The sequence below is a fragment of the Sapajus apella genome, unplaced genomic scaffold, assembly GCF_009761245.1.
Source record: "Sapajus apella isolate SASKATOON/1434 unplaced genomic scaffold, GSC_monkey_1.0 scaffold28, whole genome shotgun sequence".
Lineage (NCBI taxonomy): Eukaryota > Metazoa > Chordata > Mammalia > Primates > Cebidae > Sapajus > Sapajus apella.
Window position 1 is genome coordinate 24,041,000 of NW_022436968.1, and position 20,023 is coordinate 24,061,022.

Sequence of the window (20,023 nt, forward strand, 5' to 3'; positions counted from 1 at the left end):
GGTGCTGAGAAGAATGTATATTCTGTGGTTTTGGGGTGGAGAGTTCTGTAGCTGTCTGTTAGGTCCGCTTGGTCCAGATCTGTGTTCCAGTCCTGGACATCCTTGTTAATTTTCTATCTCATTGATCTGTCTAGTATTGACAGTGGGGTGTTAAAATCTCCCACTATTATTGTGTGTCTAAGTCTCTTTGTAGGTCATCAAGAGCTTGCTTTATGTATCTGGGTGCTCCTGTATTGGGTGAATATATATTTAGGATAGTTAGCTCTTCTTGTTGCATTAATCCCTTTACCATTATGTAATGCCCTTCTCTGTCTCTTTCAGTCTTTGTTGGTTTAAAGTCTGTTTTATCAGAGACTAGGATTGCAACCCCTGCTTTTTTTTTTCCCTCTCCATTTGCTTAGTAAATCTTCCTCCATCCCTTTATTTTGAGCCTATGTATGTCTTTGCATGTGAGATGGATTTTCTGAATACAGCACACTGATGGGTCTTGACTTTTTATCCAATTTGCCAGACTCTGTCTTTTGATTGGGGCATTTAGCTCATTTACGTTTAAGGTTATGTTACATTTACAATATTGTTATGTGTGAATTTGATCCTGCCATTTTGATGCTAGCTGGTTGTTTTGCCTGACAGTTGATGCAGTTTATTCATAGTGTTGATGGTCTTTACAGTGTTTTTGCAGTGGCTAGTACATAGTGTTTTTGCAGTGGCTGGTACTGGTTGTTCCTTTCTGTGTTTAGTGCTTCCTTCAGGAGCTCTTGTAGGGCAAGCCTGGTGGTGATGAAATCTCTCAGCAGTTGCTTGTCCGTAAAGGATTTTTTTCTCCTTCGAGTATGAAGTTTAGTTTGGCTGGATATGAAATTCTGGGTTGAAAATTCTTTTAGGATGTTGAATATTGGCCCCCACTCTCTTCTGGCTTGTAGGGTTTCTGCTGAGAGATCTGCTGTAAGTCTGATGGGCTTCCCTTTGTGGGTGACCCAACCTTTCTCTCTGGCTGCCTTTAGCATTTTCTCCTTCATTTCAACCGTGGTGAATCTGATGATTATGTGTGTTGGGGTTACTCTTCTTAAGGAATACATTTGTAGTGTTCTCTGTATTTCCTGGACTTGAATGTTGGCCTGCCTTGCTAGGTGGGGGAAGTTCTCCTAGATAATATCCTGAAGAGTGTTTTCCAACTTGGTTTCATTTTTGTCGACACTTTCAGGTACACTGATCAAACGTAGCTTTGGTCTTTACACATAATTCCATGTTTCTTGAAGGATTTGTTCATTTCTTTTCACTTTTTTTTTTCTCTAATCTTGCCTTCTCACTTTATTTCATTGAGTTGATCTTCAATCTCTGATATCCTTTCTTCCACTTGATCAATTCAGCTACTGAAACTTGTGTATGCTTCATGGAGTTCTTGTGCTGTGTTTCTCAGCTCTGTTATGTTGTTTATGTTCTTCTCCATGCTGGTTATTCTTGTTAGCATTTTGTCTAACCTTTTTTCAAGGTTCTTAGTTTCCTTGCATTGGGTTAGAACAAGCTCCTTTAGCTCGGAGAAGTTTGTCATTACCCACCTTCTGAAGCCTGCTTCTGTCAATTCATTAAACTTATTCTCCATCCAGCTTTGTTCCCTTCCTGGTGAGGGGTTGTGATCCCTTCGAGGAGAAGAGGCATTCTGGTTTTTGGCGATTTCAGCCTTTTTTGTGCTGGTTCCTTCCCATCTTTTTGGATTTATCTACCTTTGGTCTTTGACGTTTTGGCGACTTTTGGATGGGGTCTCTGAGTGGACGTCCTTTCTGTTGATGTTGAAGCTATTTCTTTCTGTTTTTTTTTACTTATCCTTCTAACAGGCCCCTCTGCTGCAGGTCTGCTGGAGTTTGTTAGAGGTCCACTCCAGATCCTGCTTACCTGAAAATCACCTGCAGGGGCTGCAGAACAGTAAAGATTGCTGCCTGTTCCTTCCTCTGGTAGCTTTTGTGCCAAAAGGGTACCTGCCAGGCATGTCTCCCATTTAGGATATATGGGGGATCAGGGAGCCATTTCAGGTGGCAGCCTGTCCCTTAGCAGAGCTCAAACAAACACTGTGCTGAGGGATCCACTGCTCCCCTTCAGGGCTGCCGTGCAAGGACATTTAAGTCTGCTGAAGTGAAACTCACAACCGCCCCTTTTCCCAGGTGCTCTGTGCCAGGAAGGTGGGGGCTTTGTAAGTCCCTGATGGGCTGCTGTCTTTTTTTTCTGAGATGCCCTGCCCAGCAAGAAGGGAATCTGCTGGACAAGTCTGCCTGCAGAGGCCTTGCTGAGCTGCAGTGCTCCACCCAGCTGCTGTGTAAACTTCCCAGTGGCCTTTGTTTACTCAGGAAATGTTGAAACTGCCTACAGGAACCTCAGCAATGGCAGGCACCCCAGCAATGGCAGGCACCCCTCCCTGTACCAAGCTCAAACATGCCAGGTCGCGCTCAGACTTCTGTGCTGGCTGTAAGAATTCCCAGCCAGTGGATCTTAGCTTGCTGGTCTTCATGGGGATGAAACCCACTGAGCCAGCTCACTTGGCCCCCTGGCTTCAGCCCCCTTTTCCAGAGGAATGAACAGTTATGACGTCTCACTGGCATTCCAGGTCCCACTTGACTAAAACAGCTACCTGGTTTTGTGCTGGAAACCCGGGGCACTGGCATTGTAGGCACTGGAGGGAATCTCCTGGTGTGTGGGTTGTGTAGATTGTGGGAAATCATGGTATCTTAGCCGGAGTGCCAAAGTGTCCAGAAAAGTCCCTAATGGCTTCCCTTGGCTGGGAGGAGAGTTCTTGGGCCCCTTGTGTCTCCTGGGTGAGGCTATGCCCCACCCTGCTTTGGCTTGCCCACCTTGGGCTGTTCCCATTGTCTAACCAGTCCCAATGAGATGAACCTAGTACCTCAGTTGGAAATGCGGAGATCACTCGTCTTCTGGTGGGCTCTCGCTGGGAACTACAGATTGGAGCTGTCCTATTTGGCCATCTTGGTGGAAGTCCCCTCAGGCTTTCTTATATGAAAGTTGAAACTTGAGCAATTTCTTTTGAGAACTATATCAGTAAAGGATGTAAGATTTAGATTCTCAATATTTAGAAGGGTGGAGCCAATTTAAAGGTAGAAATAGTTGGCTTTTGGCTTTTGAAATTAAGGTCAAGGACAGCCACCAATTTGCAAGATTACTTCCTGAGGGTCAGTTGTATGCAAAGCAGATACATGGGTAAGATCCAGCTCCTACATTCAAAGGGTTTAAAATCTAGGGGACAGGTGGGAAAAATAGGTACATTATAATACATGACAGAATGTGACATGTTCTCCAAAGCAGGTACACCATTCAGATTACCAAGATCAGTTATAGCTGGGTGCAGTGGCTCACACCTGTAATCCCAGCACTTTGGGAGGCCAAGGCTGGCGGATCATTTGAGATCAGCCTGACCAACATGGTGAAATCCTGTCTCTTCTAAAAACACAAAAAAATTAGCCAGGCATGGTGGTGTGCCTCTGCAGTCCCAGCTACCCAGGAGGCTGAGGCAGAAGAATCACTTGAACCTGGGAGATGAAGGTTGCAGTGAGCCGAGATCATGCCATTGCACTCCAGCCTGGGTGACAGAGTGAGACCCTGTCTCAAAACAAACAAACATAAAAAGATCATTTCAAGTTGGTTATAAGAAAAGGCTCCATACAAGTGGTAGTATTTAACATGGAACTTAAAATATGTGTGAAAGGTGGGAAAAAGCATCTTGTAAGTTGCCTGAGGAAAGGTGTTATATTAGAAGAGGTGTCATAATAATTTATTGAGCCCTTACTATGTACCAGATACTGCACATGAATTCATTGGATAAAACATAAAACAAACCTATGAAGTAACCCCCTGGGGGAGCAGTTCTCCAGGTGTTTCTATACATATGTGACAACATCTTTTCAAAAATATTTGTATAGCAAACACCCTGAGAGGATAAAGATCATATCTTCCTCCAGTCCAGAGGATAGAATTGCTTCCTGACTGGGATAATAAAGAAAATGTTTCCCTCTAGGCCAAAAGATGGGCAGGTTTGCTGCAGCCTGTTATGAGACTGAAAGGTTCCTAAGCTCAGGGTTCTTCAACTGTGACACAGACCCACTGTGTGCACAGAATCTACCTTGGCCATTTCCCATCTACCCCATGGGATTTGGGGACAAGGGAAACCAACGTGAACCTGAAGCTCATGCTGCCTGCTGTGTTGTGAATAATAAAGTCTTTTGTCTCTGACCTGGGAATTTCATGCCTTCTGCTAGTTTGTGTGAAAATGGGGCAGGCTAACTAACTTGTTGGTTTACAAGCAGAGTAAAATCTCAGACTCTTTACAGTTCTTGACAAAAGTACAATTATTGTCACTATCCATAGAGAAAGAGGCAGAGAGATTTTATGACTTACCTAATAAAGCTAATAAATGGAAGAAGAGCTGACATTTCAACTCAGATACTGTGTCTCTAGAATTGAACTTAACCAGTACAATAAACTCTTATTAATTGGCCTCAGCCTGTTACGTGTCATGGAAGTACACTCTATAAAAGCAAAGTGGAGTTTGGCCTTCAATGTTAGACTGAGGTAGTTGTATGAAATTCTTAATGAAGAAGTGCTTTGGTTTGAAAAAAGTGCTTTCTTTCAAACAAAGAAACAACATGATATTTCTCATCTCACTTGGAGTGAAAGTCAAAGAAGTCCTTAGAAGCCCCACCTCCTATCATGGTGGACAGCCTCTAAGGTGGCCCTCAGTGATCCCCACTTCTTGGTATTCACGTTCTGTATAATTCTTTCTCTTTGGGCCTAGTGACTTGCTTCTAATAAATGGAATATGGCAGCAGTGATGGGCCATCACTTTAGAGATTAGGTTTCAAAAAGACTGTGGTTTCTATCTCTTGTCCTTTCCCTTACTCCCCCAGGTGAAGACTGTTGCCATGTTGTAAAGCAGCCTTGTGAAGAGTCCTGTGTGGTGAGAGAATTTGTTGGGAATGAGCTTGGAAGTGGATCCCAAACCCTCATCCCCAAACTGAGACTTCAGATGAGACGGCAGCTCTGGCCAACAGCTTCTCTACAACCTCACAACAGACCTTGAGCCACAAGCACCCAGCTAAGCTGTGTCCAGATTCCTGACCCACAGAACCTGTGATATAAGAAATGTTTGCTGTTTTAAGCCACTAAGTTTTGTTGTAATTTGCAAGAAGCAATAGATAATGAATACACTTCTCATCATCACTTCCCTTTGTCTATGCTGACTTCCTTGCTGTTTCTGGAACATACCAGCTTTGCTCCCACTTCAGGACCTTGGCATGGGCAATTCCATCATCTTTAGAAAGCTCTTTCCTCATAGCTTTGTGCCTGTAGCACACCCTATCCCTCCTTCCTGATTTGTAGGTGTCACCTTCTACACAACAAGTGATTTTCATTCTTGTCTTTCCCACTGTCAGCTCCATGAGGGCTGACAGGGATTTTTGCCTGTTTTGTTCACAGCTTTTCCTTAAGTGCCTAGAAATGGTAAGTATTGAGTAAACATGTGGTGAAGTGAGCGAGGAAGATAAGTCTAGAGCTAGGTATGTTGGGTTTTAGGTACCTGTGGGATTTTCAAGTGTAGTCACACTTGAAAAGTGAAGGCAGGATCAGAGAGCACAGGTGAAGCAGAGGAAAGTATAATACTGAAACATGGGGCTCCACAGTAGTGAGTGCTACAGAAAGGCAGGGAGGTCATTTAATACAAGAAACAGAACGTGAATATGACATTAAATAACGTCAGGTTCAAGACTGTGTTGGAGGCAAAAGCTAAACGAGTGAGCAAGGGAGGGAGTGAGAGGTGAAGAGGGAATAACAGGAAGAGTTACCTTTCGAGGAATGAGGCTGTGGAAAGGGGAGAAAAGAGCAATGGGTGGAGGGCACATGCTGGGAGGGAACTTTCTAAAGATAGAAGAGACAGAGCCTGTGAAATCTCTGAGAGGACTGAGAGGAGTTGTGGTCGTGGTGCAGCGGGACACAATGTGATAGATGGAGAGCCTTGTGCTATAGATGCTGGGCTCTGGACCAGCAGCAGCAGCATCACCTGAGAGGTTGTCAGAGATAGAGATGTGAGCCTGTTCCAGACCCACTGAATCAGAATCTGATATTAAGGTTCCAGATGATCTGTAAGGACATGAAATTTGAGAAACTCTGGTTAAGAGCACAGCTAAGGGGAAGAAATGCTGGTGAGAGAAGGAAGAACAACTTGTCTGTGGAAATGGCAGGGGTGGAGGGGGATTGAACATTTGGAAATCCCGGCAGGAAGTAAAGGAAGTTCCTACCTTGTGGCCTCTCTCTTCTCCAAAGAGAGCCCAGGAATCCAGATAGTCTGCTGACAGTGATGATCCCCATCATAACAGCTACTTTGTGTTGAGTGGCGTGCTTTGTGTCAGGTAGTGTACTGGATGCCTTATATACATTATCTCATTTAATCCTCTAGCAACCTTACAAGGTGAGAATTATCCTCATTTTGCAGAAAAAAGATAATCATTTAGGTTTACCCAACTAAGAAGCAGAGAGTCGAGCGAGGATTCATTTGGCACCAAAGTCCATGCCCCCTTTGTTATGCCCCATTGCTTCCGCTACACTTTAGTGGTAGGGGAGGTGGGAGAGAGAGCACAAGAATGGAAGAGAGGGAAGAAATCTTGAAATAGAATGCAGAAGTGGATGGGAGTGGGAGCTTGTTCAGGACTTTTATTAGGGTTCTCTCTAGAGGGACAGAACTAATAATAGGAGATATATATATATCTTATATACTTAACTCATATATAATATATATTATGTAGAATATATTCTATAAGATAATATATATTCTATATAGAATATAGAATATATTAATATCTTTCACATAATCTTATATAAGTATATAAGATATATATCTTATATATCTATTATATATAAGTATATAATATATAATATCGATATTATATAATATAGCTATATACAATATAGATATGTATAATATATATGTAATATAGATATTATATATAATATATATGAGCTAAGTATATAAGAGAGAGAGATATATATATATATATATATCTTATATACTTATCTCCTATTCTGTCCCTGTAGAGAGAACCCTAATACAAGTCCTGAACAAACTCATATATATATATATAAATATATATTACATATATATGAGTTAAATATTAACTCACACAATCACAAGGTCCCACAATAGGCCAGCTGCAGGCTGAGGAGCAAGGATAGCCAGTCTGAGTCCCAAAACTGAGGAACTTGGAGTCCCATGTTCCAGGGCAGGGAGCATCCAGCACAGGTGAAAGATGCAGGCTGGGAGGCGCACCTCGTCTCATCCTTCCACATTTTTCTGTCTGCTTTATATTCTAGCTGTACTGTCAGCTGATTAGACGGTGCCCACCCACATTAAGGGTGGGTCTGCCATCCCCAGCCCACTGACTCAAATGTTAGTCTCCTTTGGCAACACCCTCACAGACACACCCAGGATCAATACTTTGTATCCTTCAATCCAATCAAGTTGACACTCAGTATTAACTATCACAGGTTTCAGACTTGGGAGAGTGTTATAAGCCCAGCTAGAATTGGAGATGATGATTTTGTGAGTGGCAGGGGTGGAACTAAGAGTTGGCAGGCTGCACTGTGTTCAGCACTCCAAACTAAAAGTTGATGGGAGGTGGTTTTCATGCTTCTGAAAAGTAATTGCTGAGAGTGAGATTAATAGAGATGATCTGGTGTTGGTACAGAGAATAGTTTGAGAAAGCTGGAGGGTCGCTGGGAAGCTCCTGAAGAGCTCCAGGTGGGTGAAGAGAGAGGCTGGACTGTGACCCTGCTTTCTGCATTACCAGAGTCACCTGCTCAGGATGGCCAGTCCACACCCTCACCTGAGTGTTGCCCCTGGTCCCAGTGAGTGCTCTGCATGGGCCTCTCCGCTTACCAAGGACAGATTAATTCTGATGCATCCAGCCTGTGAGAGCTTACAGATCTCAAAAAGACAGTGCTTGAGTCTTTCTAAAGTGAGTCTTTCTAAAGGGGACATCTTCCTTGGGTCATACTCTGCTAAGAAAGCTGCACAGTAAGGTTACTTGTCCTGAAGTATTATAGAATTTAAGGAAGCCTCTCAGTTGTTCACAAGAATGAGCTCTTTCTCCCCACAATACCTGCACCAGGCTAGGTGAGGTAAGATGAGCTCAAATATCAATTGCCATGTTGTACCCAGAATCGCTACTCCCTTTAACTCCTGGCTCCATTGCTACGTGTGGGTCAGTGGGTCAGGTTCCTTTTCTCCCTGATAGTGAAATCTGTTCCTTATTGCTCATTTGATTTTATTCCGTGCCTACTCTGTGTCAGGCTTTGTTCTACACACTGGGAATGTTGTAGCGAACAAAGATCTCTGACCTTATGGAGTTTAGCAGTTAATGAGGGGCAGGCACAATAAACAATAGGGGTAATAAATAAGTGTGGTATATAGAATGTTAGAAAGTGAGAGAGATTATTTATACAAAAAAAGGAACAGTAGGTCAGGGCACAATGACTAGCCCTGCTGTCCCTAAGACCCTGAGCACAGACACTGCCAAGTTTCCTTTCCCAAGATCTGAAGACACCTCACACAAACTCCTTAAGACAAGATCTGAAGACACCTCACACAAACTCCTTAAGTCAAGGTCTGAAGACACCTCACACAAACTCCTTAAGTCAAGGTCTGAAGACACCTTCCTTTCCCAAGATCTGAAGACACCTCACACAAACTCCTTAAGACAAGATCTGAAGACGCCTCACACAAACTCCTTAAGTCAAGGTCTGAAGACACCTTCCTTTCCCAAGATCTGAAGACACCTCACACAAACACCTCACACATGCTAGGGTTGGCCTGTCCTGTCCTGCTCTTTCCTGGAAAATGTTTGGGTTCATGGGAGCTGGACTAAGGAGTGGAACAGGTGACAGAGAAGACAATGCGTTAGTTTCTGCTAACTGGGGGGAGTGCAGATTTTCAGGGAGGGAGTGGCTGAGTCCAGGTTCTCCTATCCTGCCCAGGTGTCAAGGGAAGGTATGGTCAAGCAATCCACTGCTGCTATATGACTAGGACTCAGTGACCCTGAGAACTGGCCTGGAGCTCCATTAGGATGCTAAAGGCAACACATTTTTCTACTTTTTGAGAAGAATTTTTGGGCCAAGGCGGAAATGGAGTTCAAAAATTGACCTGTGACATTTCTACATTTAGATGTATGTGACATTTCTACATTTAGATGTAGGTCCACACAGGAGGAAAAGCTCTGCTTCAGTCTATTCACTTGTAGCAAAGCAAAATAAATCCAACCCATAAGCTCCTCGTTGAAGCGATAGGGAGGGAGAAACTGACAAGCTCCCTATGAACAAGAGATGGTGTATGGAAATTAATTGGGCTGTACCCATGGTTGCTATTTTCAAAGATTTATGAAATGTTATTGCTAGTCTCTAGCATGCTGTCTTCTCTTTATTTTATTGAATGCAGTAATAGGAGGGTTTTGAATTCCCCTGCCTGGTCCTCTCCCATCCGCAGGAAGATAACTTTCAAGTAGAAAACACTGAACTACTTGATTCCATTTCCAATCTGTAGAATTCCCATAGGTCCCACTGTCCCCACTGTCCTTAACACCCACATTTTGTGCGATTTTTTTTTCACACACATTTCACATGAAGCTTTGCTGCAATAAGTGTTATTCCAGGGGCTGGTGTTTGGGGATTCTATTTTGCCAAAATGACTCTGGCCCTTGGCGTTTAAAAAAAACAAACAAAAAAGCCCAATCATTGTTGATAGAATATGTATTTTAAAATGTTACCCTAATCGTGGGCTAAACATATTGCCTCTACATGATGGATGTTATGTAAGTAATTTTGAGGCAGAGTGTTTTTAATCAGCCAAATTTCCGCTTCATAAGGATCTAGGTGGTGCCCCCCAGTTGCTGAGCGGGCTGACCTGCTAATCCTATCCATCTCAGAACATGGTTTGTTTGTAGTCCTGATGAATTTGCCATGCCTTTCACTGGGGCAAATCTGAGTCCTGCATGGAGGCTAATAAAGCACCAGCCATGCTTCCCAAAAAGAACAGATTCAGCGACTCCTCTGGCCCCATGGATCTGCAAGTACTTGGTTCAGAGACTATTTCCTTTTCCATGACAGTATAGCTTTGGAGAGTATTAATGTATTTCCAGCTCTGTGTCCATGTATTGAGAATTATATAAACTAGCTTCACAATATATAAATTGCTTAATAATTAGAACAAGCATCTCGCATCAAAATAAGCAATTCAGATTTCATCTATTACCCAAATGCAAAATCCTCAAGAGTGCTGAGTTATGAAATTATGCAAACACAGAAATTAGCATTTTAAAAGTTCTCAACTGATAAAAAGTACTGTACTCTGTTGGTTTTTCCTGGGTATGCTTTAGTAATAGTAAGTAATAAGATAATTAGCACAGATAAATTCCATCAAGTAGGATGTAGAGGGAAGTAGGAAGTTATTTTAATTCATTTGAGAGAGCTATCATAGCTGAGAAAAGAAACATATGTAGGTATCTCATTTCAGTTATTAAAGACCTATAGTGAGTTTTTGTTTAGAACTTGATAAAAAAATTACTTGACCACCTGATAGAGGGTAATCAATTTTTTTTTAACAGAGCTCGGGCTTGCTGTATAAAGACAGAGATCTCTATCTTGGCCTCTTCTGTAAATCAGCTCATTCAGCAATTGAGCATGAGGAACGTACTAGAAATAAAGTTCTTGAGGTGGCCATTGGTTGTGTGACCTAACATCTCTACCCCTCTGTGGTGGTGAGAGTCTCCTCTTTCCTACAGGGAGCACATTGCAGGTATTTGGATGTGGCTGATCTCCCTGTTCTGCCTCTTTACAAATCAATTTGAACACATGGCCAGGGCCTGGCCCTCTTTTCACCACCCACAGTGATTAATTAGTTCAGAAGTGGGCACAAGACCCAGGCAGGGCTGAAGTTCATCTAGGAGATCTGAGATAGACACTAGAAAAGGGACAAGCCCTTTGTCTTTTGGGATCTTGAGTTCTACTTCATGGATCAGGGCTGGCAGTGGCTACCTTACCAGCACTGATAATGTCACCTGCTGAGAATAGGCAGCACTGAACCATAGGGAGAAAGCAACAGCAGCCTAATGACATCACTGGACCCCAACAAATTGTTTTTTGGTCTATGCTAGTTTGAGATACGTTTCTGGTTCTTGTATTTAAATGAGTCCTTACAAGTAAGTAACTTATAGTTGTCTCTCTTCCTGCTAATCATCAGCAATTTCATTCCACACCTGCACACAGTGAAGGGCACATAAGGGTTGTTAGCAATGGAGAGCTGAGGTATGAACATCAGCCTCATGGATGAGTCTACTATGTCATGTATTGGACCATTAGGTCCTTTTGAGCCACTACAAATGTATGGAGATTCCTGAAGGAATACCTGCTTGCATCGTGTGTGTGTGTGTGTGGGGGGGGTATGTATGTGTGAGTATGTATATTTGTGTATGGTTTTCCATTATTTTAATGTTAGTTAGAGGTAAAACAAGCTAAGTACGCCAGTATAATCTGTGAGCCACCCATTTCTTATTAATGAAGTAAACATGGCATTTGTGAAAATGCATAGAAAAGGAACTCAGCAAGCACGTGGGTGATTTCCCACCTACATCAGAGGAAACATGAAAGAGCAACTCTTAATTACAACCAAATATTAGCTTTGGCTCCTGGGAACTCATCATCCCGTCTCAAGGTCTATATTTATGAAAATTTAAGCAATGTCTTAAAACATGTTAATTTGCTCTTTGTTTCTTTCTTTCCCTGACAGATTAATTTATTCCAAGGGACTTTGGTTCTCAAGCGCTAATGTATCGATTGGGCCCATGTACGACATAGCTAACAGCCTGGGGAGGAGATTTTGGTGGAAAACAAAAGTCTTTCTTGTAGTTTTCCTTAGGTAATTAACTTTATATTTTAGGCCCTGGAATGCTTCCAGTTTTCTCTGGATTTACGTCTCTGACTTTTAGATCAATGGTTAATTTCATGAGAGGCTGGAAGTGCTGAAACACACACACATACATACTCTTCTCTCTTTCTCTCCCTCTGGGCTTGAATGAGCCAGTTGAAGCATACTGGGACCATGAGCAAAGTTACGTGTTTTTTTCTATTGGGTGATGACTTTCTGAGTGCATCTATGTAAAGGACATTTAAATAGTAACAAGAATCTGAAGTACCACCTCTGAAGAAGCAAAAGAGAGGATAAGAGAAATGCTGTTTATCATTAATGGGAACTTCTCTTGGTGGGCTTTTGGACCCTTCAATCTTGTATAATCCCACTGAGACGTCAAAGTACAGGTATTGATCGACTTACGACCTATGCAACTTACGACCATCCGACTTTACGACCACAATCGCTAGCCACGACTGCTCCGCGTCTGGCAGCGCAAACCTTGCCCAGCTGGGCGTACGACAGTGCGGACCAGCTTCCGGCAGCACTACCATCTCCGCGTGCATATAGCCTACTCAACTTATGACCAAATTGTGTTATGATCGGTCTGTCAGAACCAATCGTGGTTGTAAGTCGAGCACTAGCTGTAATGCTTACAAAGGACCATCCTTTTAATGTATATTAATTGATTATCAGTTTTTTTGTAACCCATGAACTCTACTCAGAAGTCTGTGGCACTTACGTATTATAAATATCTGTATCTTGTAGAAAGAGAAAGTACATAGCATGTAAATAATGAAATTACCTCAGAATCCATATGCTAACAAACCATTCTGATGTCTGTAACTATTCTTTACATCATGGGATTAACTTAGAATAGGAAATCTCCAGAAGTGTACCTTTCCCCAATTTCATAAGCATTCTTGGATTTTGTCTATAGGTATCCTTAAAAGTATACACATTTAAAACAGAACATCAAAAGTCAGTGACCTCTAATTATATTAATTCTCCTTCACAAAACACACCTTTCAAATCAACAGGCAAAGCAGAGGAATTTCTGTTAATCTTTAGAATTCCTGATTTCTACTAGCTTTGTTCCTTTACCTAGAGCTTCTACTAAATAAAAGAAACCTACATTATTACTTATAAAATGCTAAATACAGGACAGGACACTAATGTAGGTATTTCTACCACATGATACTGCATTTATGAATAGGCTAAATGGCATAAGCCTAGTCCTGTTTACTGCTAGGACATATATTAATAACTAAAATGTAGATACCTACTACCAGGTGAAAGCAGTACTGCTCAGGCTAACTGCAATAGACTGTATTACTTTTACACTAAATATTTGTATTCTGGCCGGGTGCAGTGGCTTATGCTCGTAATCCCAGCACTTTGGGAGGCTGAGGCGGGTGGATCACAAGGTTAGGAGTTTGAGACCAGCCTGGCCAACATGGCGAAAACCCGTCTCTACTAAAAATACAAAAATGAGCCAGGCATGGTGGTGGGTGCCTGTAATCCCAGCTACTCAGGAGGCTGAGGCAGGAGAATTGCTTGAACCCAAGAGATGGAGGTTGCAGTGAGCTGAGATCGTGCCATTGCACTCCAGCCTGGGTGATAAGAGCAAGACTTCATCTCAAAATATGTATATTATTTGTGTTCCTACCTGTGAAGTGCCTCTCCAAACAAAGATTCACTTCTCCACCCTGTTGAATTCAGCAATGTCATGTAACTTTCTTTGGCCAGTGAAATGTGGGCCAAAAGGATATGTGTATTTCTAGTTAGAAACTAGAATGTGGTTTGCCAAGTCAACTTCCAGGATGTCTAAATGAAAACTGCTATGTCAGCCTGGGTCCTAGAGTGAAGAGGACACAAAGCAGACTGCAGCTGACCCATGTCGTATAGCACAAGTGAGGAAGAAACCTTTGTGGTTGTAAGCCACTAAGTTGTGGGGATCATTTCTGCATCATAATCTAATCTATCCCAACTGATACAATAGCTTGAACTAAATATGTAGACTTTACTTATTCGTCTGTATCTTATGAAATTGTTGTTTAGTATTAACAAACTGTCTGATAGCAATGATCTCATAGCATTTGACTTATAACTGAGAAAAATAGGCATATACATTTCTACTCATGAATGCTTTTCCTCCCAGACTATAGTTACTAAGAGCATATTTATTACTTGCATTTTATTTTTATAAGGAAATTCATGGCAAAGTTAGAGAAATTGTTGCAAAAATTTGCACATTCCTAAATCCACAGCAATATTCATTATTGATTAAATGTCCTCCATGTGTCACTTTCTAGGAATGTATTAGGTGGGCAAGACAGACATGACCTTCATGGAGAGTTCATTCATTCTAGTGATGGAGTTCAACTATAAAAAATAAGTACAGACAAGGAAACATAGATTGTTTCAGGTCAAAATTGCAGAGGAAAAGGAACTCAAGGATATGATGGTGGGTGATGGCCTTTCTGAAGAGTTGATGGTTAAGGCCTGAAGAATGAGAAAAGTGTTCCAGGCTGAGGGGACAGCATAATGCAAACACCATTTCCACGTCCTGGAGGCAGATCAGATCTGCCCAGTGAGCTGGACTGTAGTGAGGAAGGGGATCATGATGTGAGATGAAGCTGAAGAAATAGACTACAGACAGGTCATACGGAGCTTTGATGGCCAGGGAGGGAGTCTGCATTTTTTTTTTTTAAAGTCAGTGGGAAGAAAGAAGACATGAAGCAGTTTATTATTTTAACACTGATCACTGTCTCTGGTGGGAGTCCCATATGCCTAGTGACACAAGAAGGGACATGAAGGGACCAGTGAGGGGGCTACTATAGGCCAGAGGTGATGATTATCTGGACTGGGGTTGTGGCATGAAGAGGAAGAGAAATGGACAAAATCAAGATGTGTGCAGAAGGACAAAACAGAACTTGCTGATGCATCGGATGTGGAAGATGAGGGAGAGGAGACCATCAGGAATGGCTTCCAGACTTCTGGCTTGGATCCTTGGGTGGATGCTGGTGCCACTTATTAAAACAGAAAATGCCAAGAGAGGATTAAGGTTTCCAAGACATGAGGGGACCAAGAGTTCAGTTCTGGACATGCTAAGTATGGGATATCCTGGAAACATATGAGTGCAGATGTCAAGTAGGAAGCTTGTGTGTGTCTGAAATCCAGAAACAATCTGGGCTGGACGTGTGAACTAGGCCATCATCAACACATCCGTGGAATTTCAGGCTTGGAGAATTAATGTAAAGGGAGAAGAAAAAAGGTTCTCTGATGCCTGAGGAACTCTGGAATTTAGAGGTTTGGAGGAAAGCAAGGAGGATGAGTCTTCATAGAAGCTGAGAAGAGAGTGGTTTAAGAAAACCATGGGTTGGCCTTGTCAAATGCTGCTGAGAAGTGGAACGAGAAAAGGACAGAGAAGATCCTCCGAACCTGGCAACGTGGAGGTCTTTTGACAACCCTGACAATGTGTTTCAAGAGAGTGATGGGGCCCAAAGGGGTTCTCTAGGGGGAAATACAGATAATAGGTAGAGTAAAAGTGTTTTTAAATTTGGCTAAGAAGAGGATAAGAGAAGAAAGGGTGAGGGAGGAGAAGCCTAAATTAACTGAGTGCTCATATTAAAGAGATACTATGAAAAATCCTGTGAGTGGCTGAGTTTACCTGGAACCTAGCAGATTGTTTTCTACCATCAGCAAAAATGGAAGCTTGGGAACTAGCTAACTTGTTATCAATGTGCACAACTGCACTGTGTGGCCTCATTCGGAAATACCATGTTCCTTAAGGGTCATCTTCTCTTCTACTTCCTTTTCCCATATTTCTGGAAGGAAACTGTTTGGGTTTTAATTATAGCTTTTCTGTCCCTGCTTTGTCTTTTTTTTTTTTCTTAAGTTCTGAATGATATGCAGTCACTGAAGAATGTTCTTCTGTTTCAGAGAGAATCACTGTTCCTCTAACTCAAAAGTGCTGACCTAGTTTTTTCTATATCTGTTGATACAGTTCACTTCCTTCTTAGCTTAAGGGTTATTAAATGAGGGGAACATTTCATTATAAATTTTATTTTAAAAATGTTTAATTAACAGTTTTAATTGAAAAAATTCACATGCTTTAGGTATAGACAAAAGTTAAACAGCACAAAAGACTATAGAATGATTAAGTCCTCCCCAGAACCCTAGTCTTTGCTGCAGAGGAAACTGTTGCCATTACTGTCTTGTGTGAACTATTCTATATACATACAATTCTAAGGCTATCTCTCCTGCCTGTAAAACAAAAACAAAACCCTCAAATGTGAGCATATTTGCATGCTCTGTGCCTTGCTTTTTTCCTATTTCATTATAACATGGAAGCTTTTGCATACATAAATACAGTCATGCATCGCTTAACAATGAGGATATGTTCTGGGAAATGTGCCATTAGACAGGTTTGTCCTTGCTGGAACACCCTATAGTGAACTTACACAAACACAGATGGTATAGTCTACCAGACACCTAAGCTATATGGTATAGCCTGTTGCACCTGGGCTACAAACCTGTAGAGCATGTTCCTGTACTCAATACTGTAGGCAATTATAACACGGTGGTAAAAAGTTGTATATCTAAACATGTGTAAACTTAGAAAAGGTACAGTAAAAATATGGTATTATAATCTTCGGGGGCCACCATCCTATATGTGGTTCATTGTTGATCGGAACATGTTGTTATGTGGTCCATGATGATATAGCTATGTCATTCTTATTTATGGTTCCATAGGATTCCATTTTATGGATGTTTCATTATGTAACAAGTTTTTATTGATGAATATTTATGCTTTTCTTAGCATTTTAAAACCAAACCATACATTTTCTTGAATGATTACACAAAACCTTTGCCTAAAAACACACAAAACCTTTACCCAATATGAAGTAGACAACTGTCATCCTAAATCCCAAAGATGGTTGGATTGGGAATAACTACTGTTTTCATATTTTGTGGTAAGAAAAGGTAGCTGATGGTTGTATAACTCTTTCATCTATGAAATCTGGGGATATCAGCAACACTAATCTATGCCACAGAAATAAGAGAAAAAAATAAAGTTTTAAGATGTTTAGAAAAACAATCTTTTAGAATAAAAGGAGTATTTTATGGGCTATTGAATGGCTTATATAGCAAATGCACAGTAATTTGTATTTTCTTGGTAATACATTACTTGATTTTTTTTTCAAAATAGCAATGTTGCCTAAAGATGCTTTCTTTCACACTTTATATTACAGGGACAATGAATATTTTCAATTTCAAACAATACTAATACTTCTATGGAGGGTGGATTTTCATTGACCTAAGTAATATATTCTGAGGGAGGTTAAAGTGCCCACAGGCCTTCCCTTAATATCACCACTGATTTCAGGGGCAGGGAAGTGGAAAGTTTAGGAAAATAAAGTTCAATTGTGAAAGTTTGGAAGCCATTGATTGTTGTTGTTTGTTGTTGTTGTTGTTTTTCCACAAGACAGAATATTGCTCTGTCACCCAGGCTGAAGTGCAGTGGCACGATTTCGGCTCACTGCAACCTCTCCTCTGCCTCCCAGGTTCAAGCGATTCCTGCCTCAGCCTCCCGAGTAGCTGGGATTACAGGCATGCACCACCATGCCCTGCTAATTTTTTGTATTTTTAGTACAGATGGGGTTTCACCATGTTGGCCAAGCTGGTCTTGAACTCCCAACCTTGTGATCTGCCCACCTTGACCTCCCAAAGTGCTGGGATTACAGACATGAGCCACTATGTAATTATTAAAGATTTTGTCTTTTATCCCATGGGCTCTGGGGAGACACTGGAGCTTCTGACCAGGAGGATGACATATAGTAATTGGCAGTGGCGTGTAGAATAATTTAGAGGAGAGAGGGAAAAAAGAGAATCAAAAAGGACATTATAATAGTCCAGCTGAGGTGATGAAAGCCTTAGCTGGAGTGGGAACAGCAGAAGCACAGAGCAAAAAGGACTTAAGAGTGAATTCAACTTGTTTCCCTGCCCTAGCACACTTAAGAAGACAAATCCTATTCATTAACAGTGATTCACTCTGTATTTGCAATTTTGTTATAAGTGCAGCAGAACCCAAATTAAAAGGCTGAGCTATTACAGTATATTGCTACAAATCATTAAACTGTATGAAAACAAGGAAGGGTAATGTTACAGAGCAGAGAGAGTGAGGAGGCTGCATCTGGCTCCTGCTCTCACAGCCATTGCAGTACATTGAGCTCCATAGAGACAGTGCAGGGGCAAGTGAGAGCCGAATGAGCACTGGGTGACTCTGCCTCGCTGAGGAAAAATGATTAAACATGGGCAAAGGAGATCTTAAGAAGCCAAAAGGCAAAATATCATCATATGCATTTTTTGTGCAAACTTGTTGGGAGGAACATAAGAAGCAGCACCCAGATGCTTCAGTCAACTTCTCAGAGTTTTCTAAGAAGTGCTCAGAGAGGTGGAAGGCCATGCCTGCTAAAGAGAAAGGAAAATTGAAGATATGGCAAAGGCAGACAAGGCCCGCTATGAAAGAGAAATGAAAACCCATATCCCTCCTAAAGGGGAGCCAAAAAAGAAATTCAAGGATCCCAGTGCACCCAAGAGGCCTCCTTCGGCCTTTTTCCTGTTCTGCTCTGAGTATCGCCCAAAAATCAAAGGAGAACATCTTGGCCTGTCCGTGGGTGATGTTGTGAAGAAACTGGGAGAGATGTGGAGTAACACTGCTGCAGATGACAAGCAGCCTTATGAAAAGAAGGCTTCGAAGCTGAAGGAAAAATATGAAAAGGATATTGCTGCATATCGAGCTAAAGGAAAGCCTGATGCAGCAAAAAAGGGAGTTGTCAAGGCTGAAAAAATGCAAAAGGAGGAAGAGGATGATGAGGAGGAGGAAGATGAAGAAGATAAGTTGATTCTAGTGCAGTTTTTTTTTCTTGTCTATAAAGCATTTAACCCTCCCATACACAACTCACTCCTTTCAAAGAAAAAAATGGAAATGTAAGGCTGTGTAAGATTTGTTTTAAACTGTACAGTGTCTTTTTTTATGTAGTTTACACACTACCGAATGTGTCTTTAGACACCCCTATCTGGGTGGTATTTTCGATAGCCACTAACCTTGCATGGTACAGGGTGGGGGATGCAAACTGGCCTGGAAATGTAAAGCAGGTTCTTTGGTGCACAGCACAAATTAGTTACATCTAAGGATGGTAGTTTTTCATCTTCAGTTGTCTCTGATGCAGCTTATATAAAATAATTGTTGTTCTGTTAACTGAATGACACTCTGTAATTATTAAAAAAAAAGTTGCAGCTGTTTTATTGACATTCTGAATGCTTCTAAGGAAATACATTTTTTTTATTAGTATTGTCCTTTTCATAGGTCTGAAATTTTTCTTCTTGAGGGGAAGCTAGTCTTTTGCTTTTGCTCATTTTGAATCACATGAATTATTATAGTGTTTATCCTTTCATATAGTTAGCTAATAAAAGGCTTTTGTCTACACACCCTGCATATCATAATGGGGGTAAAGTTAAGTTGAGATGATTTTCATCCATAACTGGAAATCCAAAATCTTGATCAGTTAAGAAATTTCACATAGCCCACTTATATTTACAAACTGAAGAGTAATCAATCTACTCACAGCATGGGATTATTAGAACCAAACATTTTGAAAGTCTGTCTTTAAAGGACTATTAGAAAATTATGTCCTAACCTTTACATGAAGACTCTATTCTTTAACTCTCATTACCAGGTAATGGCAGTTATATTTTGCAGTTCCCATATTAAAGAAGACCTGAGATAGTAATCTCAAAAGCGTGACTTTAAAATACAAGATTGACAAATTAAATTTTTTGTTGACATTAGTCTCTGTGAAGACTCTAAAAATGCTGGCTATGTCTTTTCCCATTTATCTAAATATGGACTAATCAGGAAATGAGATTTCCCATTAAAAGAAGGATTTGTTTTTGTTTGCTTTTTTTTTTTTTTTTTTTTTTTTTTTATTAGTCGTTTTTTATTTTTTTCCGAGGAGAGATAGCCAGCATTTTTAGAGTCTTCACAGAGACTAATGTCAACAAAAA

General features: G+C 41.2%; 1 protein-coding gene and 1 pseudogene across 3 annotated transcripts in view; one reads left to right on the plus strand and one right to left on the minus strand.

Moving 5' to 3' along the window:
* The window catches only part of MYO3B (myosin IIIB), a 499,023-nt gene that overhangs the window by 22,243 nt on the left and 456,757 nt on the right, over window positions 1-20,023 (minus strand). The window lies entirely within an intron of this gene.
* Window positions 18,268-19,502, plus strand: LOC116561198 (annotated as a pseudogene). Its single transcript, XR_004273330.1, has one exon. The product of XR_004273330.1 is annotated as a high mobility group protein B1 pseudogene (transcript).